Raw genomic sequence first — 12038 nt, 5'->3', positions numbered from 1 at the left:
AAAGTAGTGTCTGCAAGTAGTAGTACGCAAACACTAATAATGAATGCAGAAAATATGGTTGAATAATGATTGAAAATGGGAATAAAAACTACATAAAGGCAATATAATATGTAATGTAACTTGCGTAGTTATTGTAAATTATAAACTATTCAATAATTCTTGTTCAGTAGTATGTAATTAATGCCATAATGAATTGTTATTGTAAAATTATGACTGATTATGTTAGGACATATTTTTAAGAATGTTAAAAGCCCAGGGTTCTATTGACCTCTAAAGAAATGCTGAAATAAAATTATTCAATATAAAATTGTGTTTCACAGGACAAGGGAGGTAACAAAACTTATAACAGCATTTCTACAATAGAAGAAGTGTCTTGAAACTGCTGCTTGTTTCGCAGTGGGCCATGCGGTCAGGGGTCAGGTCATGTAGAGGTCAAAGTCAGGCCAGGCAGAGGGCAAACAGAAGACGCCTCACACCTGCTGTGTGTGTCTATGTGTGTGTTCTCATTCATTTTACCAGAGCTTCCACTGCAGTCACATTTATACATCAAACATTTCATCAGATACTTTCATTCAGTTTTCACTTCAATTGGTCACATCTGTGATTTTAAAAGGAATACTTTTTTCAGTGTTTTACGCTCAGTGTTGCTGCGTCCAAATTTATCTACCCATGCTATACCCTGAAATTGTGTTCTTTTTTGTGAAGAGTGTGTAAACAAAGTGTAATATTTAGGACTACACTACTACTACTACTACTCTAACTACTACATCAGTAACAGACCATTATGTTGCTTAGTTACATGCCCTGTCAATCATCTTATCACATCCTCCACATTTTCTTTTAAAATTAATTTCTTGCCATACTGGAGATGAAGTTGCCTATTGCAGGTCTTTTATGCAGAGAAATGTCATGTTTGCACAATTGTGCATTCAAAAATCAATCTCCAAAGTGTTTTATAGAAAACATTCGCAATGATGTTGTTGTAGATTAAATACTGTGAATTAAATTGCTGAGGATAACATATTTCATTAAACATATATTTATAGTTAACATATATAGGTTAAATATTGATCATTCAAATCCCTTTGCCATAAGCCTATCTACTTGACCATCACCTTCTCACATCTGTAATATTGCTATTTAATTAATTAATTAATTCATTCATTCATTCATTCATTCATTCATTCATTCATTCATTCATTCTTTTTGGCTTAGTCCCTTTATTAAACAGGGCTCGCCACAGCAGAATGAACCGTCAACTTATGCAGCACGTTTCACGCAGCGGATGCCTTTCCAGCCACAACCCATCACTGGGAAACACCTATACACTCTTGCATTCACACACATGCATAAGGACAATTTAGCTTATTCAGTCCACCTATAGTGCATGTCTCTGGACTGTGGGGGAAACCGGAGCACCTGAAGGAAACCCACACCAACACAGGGAGAACATGAAAACTCCACACAGAAATGCCAATTGACCCAGCCGGGGCTCAAACCAGCTTCTTGCTGTGAGGCGATCGTGCTACCCATTGCGCCACCATGACGCCTCATCTAGCTATTTTCTTTGTTTTTTTAAACACCTTTTACACTTGTTTGATGTTATAATTGAATTCATGTCCAGAAGTAGGTCCTCCGCTAGTATAAAATACTGTTACACATCCAAACCTCTACACATTTGAATTTTGAAATATGACAATAGCAGTTTATGGCCAGTGTTCTGTCAAGGCTTCTGCCTGTTTAACATTTTCTTGTTGCAATTATTTGCTGAAGCGCTCATGATGATGTAAATTAATAACACAATATTGAATTAAGCAGAAAAAAAAAATCTTTTACATCTACAATAGCAAATGTTTAGTGTGTTGCATTATTGTGTGGACATGTTCAGAATAAATAAATGATTAAAAAGTAAATACATTACAAAATGATGATAAAGGTTTTACAATTAAGTCTCATTAGTAAAGTTTAATGGATTTTGAATCAACAGTAAGAAAAAGCCATATAATAGTTGTTGAAGTTAATTACAAAAATGTAGGTTTTAATTTAAGAAAATGATTGTAACTTTTTGAATGAACTATTAGGCACAAACTAAGAAATTGACATCACCTAAGATTAATAAAGGCTTTTATAGTTCTCCAAAAAAGGCCTAAAAAATAGTCACAGAATTTTCAAAGAAAGACCAAATTGACGTGTGGAAATGTTAACGTTTGAAACAAAATCACCCTCAAGTCTTAAGCATTTGGTTCTGTGATGAACAACTACTGAAATACAGCAATATAAATATTCTAAAAGCTACTCTAAAAAAGTAAATAATAATTGAAGTGTACAAGTCATCAATATTGCATGTTCATTGTTGTGATATGAATATTCATTCATTTATTATATCACACATTAAGGTTAGTTTTATACAAAGTTTCATCATGAAACTCTTTACGCACACAGGCTGATAGGTCACCTCATCTTCTCCTACCTCATTAAATACATGGCACAGCTTGCTTCAACAGCTTGTTGTTCTATGCTGTAATATCCCAGCACATTTTTTGGAGACCCACCTCCACCCCAGCTCCACCTGTGTTCTGTGATCTGTTACAGGGTTTATATATACAGTATATTTATTATATTTATTATAATAATTTATTATAACTATAATATTATGTTTGCAGCAGCAGTGTGTTATATTCTCATACTGCATGTGAATGGCAGTAGCAAGTTTTGCTACTTGCTCTGCCATAATAATCATAGCAGATCTATGCTGCCAAGACCAAACACATCAACATTGCCGTATACATATTTATTACATACTAAATCTCTCAAAGAGTTGTCATGACAGAATTACTAAAAATCATGGTTTAAACTGCTGCATTCCAGACACCAATATTTTAACCATTTAAAAAAGATGAATTAATGAAGATCTAACGTTAGAAATTAACCTAGATAATATTACATCACATAGTGAGCATATGTTAGTACTATTCGCTGTTTGCTTTCGGCATCTTAAAGCCAGAAACTAACCAGAGAAACTATAATGTGTTATGACAGACGTATGCAGATATTAGCCAAATCTGCTCTTTGCATTTCTACATGAGATACTAGTAGACCATCCAGGTTAGCATAACCTTTAAACATACTATAATTTGGCACATGGTAATCTTTTTTTTTTTTTTTTTTAGTACTATTTAGAACAGATAGGACATGTGAATTGGGATGCAGCATGTGTGTCCATCCAGCAGATGTTTGTGTGTGTGTGTTACATCCTTCAGGATGGCAAACACCTGTGTTTTCAGCTCGTATCGTCAACATTGTGCTGGTGAGAATGTCCTCCATATGCTATCAGAGACAGAAAAAGCACATCCTTTTCATTTTTCAGTCTTTCTTCTGGTTTTCCCCTCATCAGTCACTTTCTCCTCTCCGTTTGATGAATGCTTCTATCTCACTGAGAGCTTTTCATACTCACTTACATGTGCCTATGTCTAGCGCTGTGAGGTTCTGACGGTGTTTATATTAAATGTGTGTGAAGTTACTTGAGGATCCAAAGCTTTGCCTCTTTCCAATTCTGTCACCCTTACACACACACAAGCACAGTCATCACTCACACACATTGCATTATCACATGTGTGTTGTGTTGTGCAGCATCTGGTCGGCAGCTGACAGTGGCGTGTGTGTTAATCCTCATTCTTAATGTGAACAAAAACTAGATCTGTCCACAACTTCACACACACTGAACTTCACCTTAATCAGTTTACTTTAAGGGACAAGTTTAGATTTATACACAGAAAGAGCGAAAGAGCATTAATAATCATGTCTGTGAATGTGCAGTTTGAAGCATTTCAGCAAATGTTCAGATGTAAGTAAATGACACAAAACAGAAATTATATGTAAGACAGCATTGTGTAGACAGTTTCACAAAACAATGGCAGATGCATTAACATAATGAGTGCTAATAAACATCTGAATCTAATAACCTTACAGATATCAAGCATAAATCTGAAGGAATTTACAAATCTAAAATCATTGTTCTTGTTTATACAGTATGTTATTACTATATAAATAAATTTCCAATTAATTATGATTAATCCCATCTATAATAACATAATCTTACTTTACTTTATTAGTTACACCTTACCAGCCTGAGATGAATTGCACTTTGAAATGTTGCGTTATCCTGCTGGAAGTTGCCATCAGGAGAAAGGGATGTTGTGGTCATAAAGGGATGGACATGGTCAGCAGCAATACTCAGGTAGGCTGTGGCCTTGACACAATGCTTAGTTGGTACTAATGGGCCCAAAGTGTGCCAAGAAAATATCCCCCACACCATAAACCACTACCATCGACCTGAACCGTTGCTACAAGGCAGGATGGATCCATGCTTTCATGTTGTTGATGCCAAATTCTGACCCTACCATCCGAATGTCGAAGCAGCAATTGAGACTCATCAGATTAGGCAACGTATTTCCAATCTTCTATTGTCCAATTTTGTTGAGCCTATGCGGATTGTAGCCTCAGTTTCCTGTTTTTAGTTGACAGGAGTGGCACCCAGTGTGGTCTTCTGCTGCTGTAGCCCATCCGTCTCAAGGTTGGACATTTTGTGTGTTCAGAGATGCTCTTCTGCATACATCGTTTGTAACAAATTGTTATTTGAGTTACTGTTGCCTTTCTATCATCTCGGACCAGTCTGGCCATTCTCCTCCATCAACAAGGCATTTGCGCCCACAGAACTGCCGCTCACTGGATATTTTCTCTTTTTCGGACCATTCTCTGTAAACCCTAGAGGTTGTGCATGAAAATCCCAGTAGATCAGCAGTTTCTGAAATACTCAGACCAGCCCGTCTGGCACCAGAACCATGCCATGTTCAAAGTCACTTAAATCACTTTTCTTCCCCATTCTGATTCTTGGTTTGAACTGCAGCAGATCGTCTTGACCATGTCTACATGCCTAAATGCATTGAGTAGCTGCCATGTGATTGGCTGATTAGAAATTTGTGTTAACGAGCAGTTGGACAGGTGTACCTAATAAAGTGACCATTAAGTATATTTTTAATTAAACTATTATATTGCAACAATTTGTCATTCAGTCTTGAAATAAATGTAAAAACATGCACTTTCAGAAATGTTCAGTAACTGTCACCGGTACAGTTAAAAATGAAATTATTGTCCCTCTTGTGAAAATGTAGCTGTTTTTAATTTTCAGATATTTTCCAAGTGAAGTTTAACAACAAGAAAAAAAGTTCTTAGTATATTAGTGTGTTTTTCTTCTCTTTTTTTGTTTAACGAGTAAAAAAATAAACTACAACCGCTAATGTCAGTATTATTAGCTCTTTAAATGATAGTTTACCCAAAAATAAAAATTTATTTTATTTACTTCCCTCAGGGGGTTCCAAACCATTGAGGTTCTTTTTTTTGTTTAACACACAATTAGATATATTGAAGAATGTTAAAACCTGTAACCCTGGACCTCCATAGTAGGAAAAAATTTGCACGAAAGTCAATGGTTACCACTTTTCAACATTTTTCAAATTTTTTTATTTTTTGTTCAACAGAAGAAAGAAACTTAAGCATGTTTGTGACAAGAATGTGTAAATGACTGAATTGTTAGCTTTTGGTGAACCAACCCTTTAAGAAATTGATTTTTCAATTACTGAACAAATCACCGTTGTCCAATGACTTGCCTAATTGAACGAATTTGCTCAGTCAACCTAAATAACCCTATTAAGCCTTTAAATTGCACTTAAAGCTGAATATTCTGCAAAACAACTAAAATATGTTGTCCTGTCAGCATTAAATTGTTTCAAAATTTGTTAAAAAAGGATCTCACCTTTAAAAAAAAAAAAAACACTTATGTTTACAAATATTACAAAAAACACAAATATTTTAAGACAAAAAAAAATCATAGGATAACTAGTAATTTTGCCTTCAACCTTACATGTTTGTACCTAAAGGGCCCATTGTAAAGTAAAAAAGTGTACCCTTTGAAAAGATGCTGTCGCTTTAACTTGTGATCAGTATAATCTGTATAGTTTTAAAATTGGTTTGAGGGCATCTTTTTATGACTGAAGACATGTAACTAATTCAAGTGAAATATCCTTCATTGAGTGATGGCTTGGAGAAAATATGGATAGGAGTAAATTCATATATACAAAACAAACACATAACCACATTCATACAGCCAAAAAACAAAAACACACACAAAAATACACATTTAATATGTAAAACACTGTTTATATGCAGATACATGCATGCATATACAACCAAAGACACAATTAAGCATCTCATCCGTTTCCATTCGGTGTGTTGAGTTCTTTTGTCTCAGTCGTCATCATCATCTCTCTTTACCTCCATCTCTATCATCACTTCAGGCCTAATTATACTGCTGTGATATTAGCAATCTAATGAAGTCACTATTGCTAATGAATGAATGAGCAGCTTAATTCCTCAATTCTCTAAACGCAATTCTCTCCATCTCTCTCTTTCATTATAATCTCTCTCTCTCTTGTCTGTGTGTGTGAGTGTGCATGTGTGTGTAGCAGGTGGGTCAGAAATTGTTGATAAAGTGTTTCTTTCTCATCTGCCCACGTTTTATTGTGTTCTGTCAACCGGTTTGAGTCTCAGGCACAGAGAAATGATTTCCATCTCTGCTAATAATCATCAAATTCGCATCTTTCTGACAAATTAAACTGGTTTGAATTATGAACAAGAGATGAGGGGTTTACTCTCACATTCATCTGTGACTGACAAGATGAACAAGATTACACCTAATGTTTTAATGATATGTTTAAACCTTTTTACTTTGATGTGGACTTTTACAGCCGATTTATCATTCATAGGTTTGAAAATAAAAGGAATGCTTTAAAACATTAAATTACATTTTTATTTTGTTTGCATTTCTTCATATTTTATATAATTTTAGTTTAATTAATGCAGTTATACAGTCACCGGCCTCTTTATTAGGTACACCTGTCCAACTGCTCTTTGACGCAAATTTCTAATCAGCCAATCACATGGCAGCTACTCAATGCATTTAGGCATGTACACGTGGTCAAGATAATCTACTGCAGTTCAAACTGAGGATCAGAATGGGGATGAAAGGTGATTTAAGTGACTTTGAACGTAGCATAGTGGTTGGTGCCAGACGGGCTGGTGTAAGTACTTCAGAAAATGCTGATCTACTGGGATTTTCATGCTCAACCATCTCTTGGGTTTACAGAAAATGGTCCAAAAAAGAGAAAATGTCCTGTGAGCGGCAGTTCTGTGGGCGCAAATGCCTTGTTGATGCCAGAGGTCAGAGGAGAATGGCCAAACTGGGTCGAGCTGATAGAAAGGCAACAGTAACTCAAATAACCATTTGTTACAACCGAGGTATGCTGAAGAGCATCTCTGAATGCAAAGCACGGCAAACCTTGAGGTGGATTCTTTCTTCTGATGGGTACCTCCAGCAGGATAACTCACCATGTCATAAAGCGCGAATCATCTCAGACTGGTTTCTTGAACATGTACATCACCAGATCTCAATCAAATAGAGCACCTTTGGGATGTGGTGTAATGAAAGATTCGCATCATGGATGTGCAGCCAACGAATCTGCAGCAGCTGCGTGATGCTATCATTTAAATATGGACCAAAATCTCTGAGGAATATTTCCAATATTACGTTGTTGAATCTATGCCATGAAGGATTAAGGCAGTTCTGAAGGCAAAAGAGGGTCAAACTCAGTACCAGTAAGGTGTACCTAATAAAGTGGCCACTGAGTGTAGGTAGTCTAACCATATTGTTTTTAGTTATGTAGCTATATGATGCATTTTATTAGTAATTTTAACGTCATATTTAAACAGTTATATTTATTTATCACACTACACAGATGCTCGGATATTGCTGCAATACTTGATTTTGGAGAAAACATTCATTCATTTTCTTGTCGGCTTTATTAATCTGGGGTCACCACAGCGGAATGAACCACCAACTTACCCAGCACATGTTTTTTTTTTTTGCGCAGCGGATGTCCTTCCAGCTGCAGCCCATCTCTGGGAATCCATACACACTCATTCACACTTATACACTACGGACAATTTTAGCCTACCCAATTCACCTGTACCGCATGTCTTTGGACTGTGGGGGAAACCGGAGCATCTGGAGGAAACCCATGCAAACGCTGGGAGAACATGCGAACTCCACACAGAAACGCCAACTGACCCAGCCGAGGCTCGAAGCAGCAACCTTCTTGCTGTGAGACGACAGCACTACCTGCCGCGCCACCTCGTCGCCTTTGGAGAAAACAGTAATGAAATATTTTAGAATAATTTGAGTATTTTTAAACAAAATAAAAACCAAAATGTATTGTCCAACATATTTAAAAATAAATAAAATAATAATAATAATAATAATAGCAACAATAATAATAATAATAATAATAATAATAATAATAATAATAATAATAATTATTATTATTATTATTATTATTATTATTATTATTATTATTATTATTATTATTATTATTATTATTATATGTTGTAATAATAGTAATGAGTTTATTTTTTTTGTTCTAATTTTTATGTTTGTTATGGTATGCATTGTTCTGAGAACAATTTATGCTTTTATTTATTTGCAAAAAAAGTTGAATTATTATAAAATGTATTTGAAGTAACGTTGGTTTTGTTTTTTACAATATATTTATTTATTTCTTTTTTACTTTTTACTTTATTCTTCTTGGTAAATATGGCTATTTTGTGGTCAAATAATTGTGAAACAATTTTATAAATAACATGTACATTAATTGGACTATTGTGTGTGTATGTGTGTGTGTGTGTGTGCGCTCGAGAAAGAACAGACAGAGAATAGACGGTGTGTGAAAAATGTGGCCCCCTGCGCTCATGTTCACCCTGTGATCCTGTGACCAACACTTCACCTCTCCTCCCTCTCGCTCTCTCCATCCCTCTCTTCTTTCTGTCCTCTTTATCTCTGTCTCAGTGTCTTCCTCTCGCCTGTTTTCATTCTCTCCCTCTTTCTATGCTGTAAAGACGGGGCAAAAGGGCCAGAGAAGCCAAGGGATCAAAACAGGAGCACACAATATACGGAAATGCATCTTAAGACAAGGCACTGCAGGTGAAATAGGGGAAAAACAGCTAAAAGTAATCACCCATTTAATTGATTACATTAGGAATTCATATAATAATACTAATAATATAATTTAAAATAATAATAAATAAAAATGTTATAAATGTGAGGATAAATTGTGCAAATGTGGCATTGTTTAATCAAACATGCTCATTTGCATTATTTAGCATGAAAATCTGAACATTGGATTAAGTACAGTTCAAAATTGGAGTCTATTTTATGTGTATCTTTTTTTTTTATTACTGTTTAGAAAAATGTTATTTTGTTTGTGTAAATTTGTTATTTAATCAAGCATATTGTATGAATATTTCCATTTGTAAAAACCTTCAGAATACAGATTGATTAAAATATATATATTTTGAGAAAACAACCATTAAAATATGCACTGTAGTTGAAATGTAAAGACAGTATTTGATAAAGTAATAAAATAAACACTCAAAATCATATATACTTTTTACATTTATTTTATTATTGTACATTAGACTGAAAAAAAATGATGAAAAGCCAAAAAGTCCAAAATAGAAAAATTGAGAGGTGTAAAGAAAAGAAAATCTGTAGCAGGGAAAAACAAATGCATGTATTTATGAGGAGCTTGAAAAACACAATAAAGCATGTTAATAATGTTGCCAGTGTGTAATAGCCACCTGCATGAAAGCAGCTGGTTGGAACTGTAATTTCAGAGAGTAATTATGATGCCGAGCCACTATAAACACATTAAAGTCTATAATCCATAAGAGATTTATAAGAGTTTTTGAATTACTCAACCATGTGAACAGGCTAATGGAGAACTGTTTTACTATTTTTAATACTTCAGCACTATAATCTATTTATACTGCAGGTGCTGTTCAGTATGCAATACCATTAAAAATGTAAAGAAATACTCATGTTTTTACTTGAAATTTGAATTTTATGTTAAATCTTTGAGCCATATCCAGCACATTAGAAAACTCTCTCTCTCTCTCTCTCTCTCTCTCTCTCTCTCTCTCTCTCTCTCTCTCTCTCTCTCTCTCTCTCTCTCTCTCTCTCTCTCTCTCTCTCTCTCTCTCTCTCTCTCTCTCTCTCTCTCTCTCTCTCTCTCAATACAATTCAATACAAAACAATAATTGCTTTATTGAATTTACAAATGTAATGCCAAAGCAGTTCTAAAGTTTACATAAAAACAAAAGGACATACATATTTAATAAAAAAACACAGTAAACAGTGGTAGTAGTAAAAAAATAAAAAATAAAAATATATATAATTAAAAATATAAATAATAAACCAATATGTCATTATTATTATTCAAGATATCGTACTATTATTCAATTTATCATATCATTCATATATTATTAATTTATAACAATGAAAATAATAATAGATCAGAATAAACTGTACATATAACAATCAACATTTTAGGATAAAACAGTAATAACAATAATAATCAGTATATCCCTCTTTTTATTGATCTGCTCTCTCTCTCTCTCTCTCTCTCTCTCTCTCTCTCTCTCTCTCTCTCTCTCTCTCTCTTTCTCTCTCTCTCTTTATCGCTCTCTCTCTTTCTATCTCTCTCTCTCTCTTTATCTCTCTCTCTCTCTCTCTCTCTCTCTCTCTCTCTCTCTCTTCTCTCTCTCTCTCTCTCTCTCTCTCTCTCTCTCTCTCTCTCTATATATATATATATATATATATATATATATATATATATATATATAATATATATATATTATATAAATGTATATGTGTGTGTATATATATATATATATATATATATATATATATATATATATATATATATATAATTTTTTTTTCATATTTTTTAACACATCTATAGTTATGCGGTGGCACAGAGTTAGACCTCTTTCTTGGCATCACTTTGTCGCAGGGACACTATTGGTTAAATGCTAAGAAGCAGCTTGAAGTGCCAGTGTGTCTGCGGTCTGGAGGTATTATAAAGTTGATGACGACAACATTGCCATAGCAAACTGTGAGATATGTAAAATTGGGATTGCCTGCCGGGTATTTTAAGTTGAGGTGCAAATAATTTTTTTTTTTTAATTTATAATAGTTTTTTTATATTTACTGTTGCAAATTAAATACAATTTGAATTAAGTAAAATGAATGAATGAAATAAAGAATAAGGAATATCCTGAATCTGTTTCTTCACCCATTTTTTTTTTTTTTTTTTTTTTTTTTTTGTATTATAGAAAAATCTGATCGAGTTTCGGTATCTGTATACTCAAAATCAAATGACTCTGATTCAAGGGCAAAAAAACCTGATCAGGACATCCCTTTTTTTAGGGCAACAGTACCTCCAGCAAAAATGGAACCTTCCCATCTAAAGCTACTGGTCCAAAATATTTAAAATGTTTCTTAATATGAAATATATTGTGTTCAATGAGGGGAAAAGTAGTTGTTTTTTTACCCAGACATTTAAAAATAACTTATTTTAGAGCAGTAATCACAATACCGTGAAACTGTGGAATTTTTATCCGTTATCATAAAGTCACAATCTTATACCGGCCCATGCGTAGGTGCAATAAAAAAGTTTTCTACCAGATCTTCACTCTTCTGAATTAAAAAAAAAATGGTCTGTGGCAACACTTTTTTTCTTTTAATTTGGAAGATATATCATTAGTAGTTTACAGAAAAAGAACCAAAGGCCATTTACTGTTTGTTATATACTGTATATTGGTGGTTGTCAAGTAAAAGGCTTTTTATATCTTAGTTTGAAGTAAAAAAAATAAAACAAAAGAGAAAAAACAACAAAGATTTTGCACACTGTATATTCTGCACAGTATTCAGTAAACAGTCATATTCCATTTGGAGCACATCCTCCTCCTCTACACTGATCTCACACACACACACACACTTCATCAGATGAGGACTTCCTGGTGTTTGTAAGTGAACAGGAAGTTCATTTTTCAGTGCTGTGACAGTCTGTGACACACCTCCCCATTGT

Source organism: Danio aesculapii, chromosome 3, assembly GCF_903798145.1.
Source record: "Danio aesculapii chromosome 3, fDanAes4.1, whole genome shotgun sequence".
NCBI classification, from domain to species: domain Eukaryota; kingdom Metazoa; phylum Chordata; class Actinopteri; order Cypriniformes; family Danionidae; genus Danio; species Danio aesculapii.
This window is presented reverse-complemented; position numbering follows the sequence as displayed.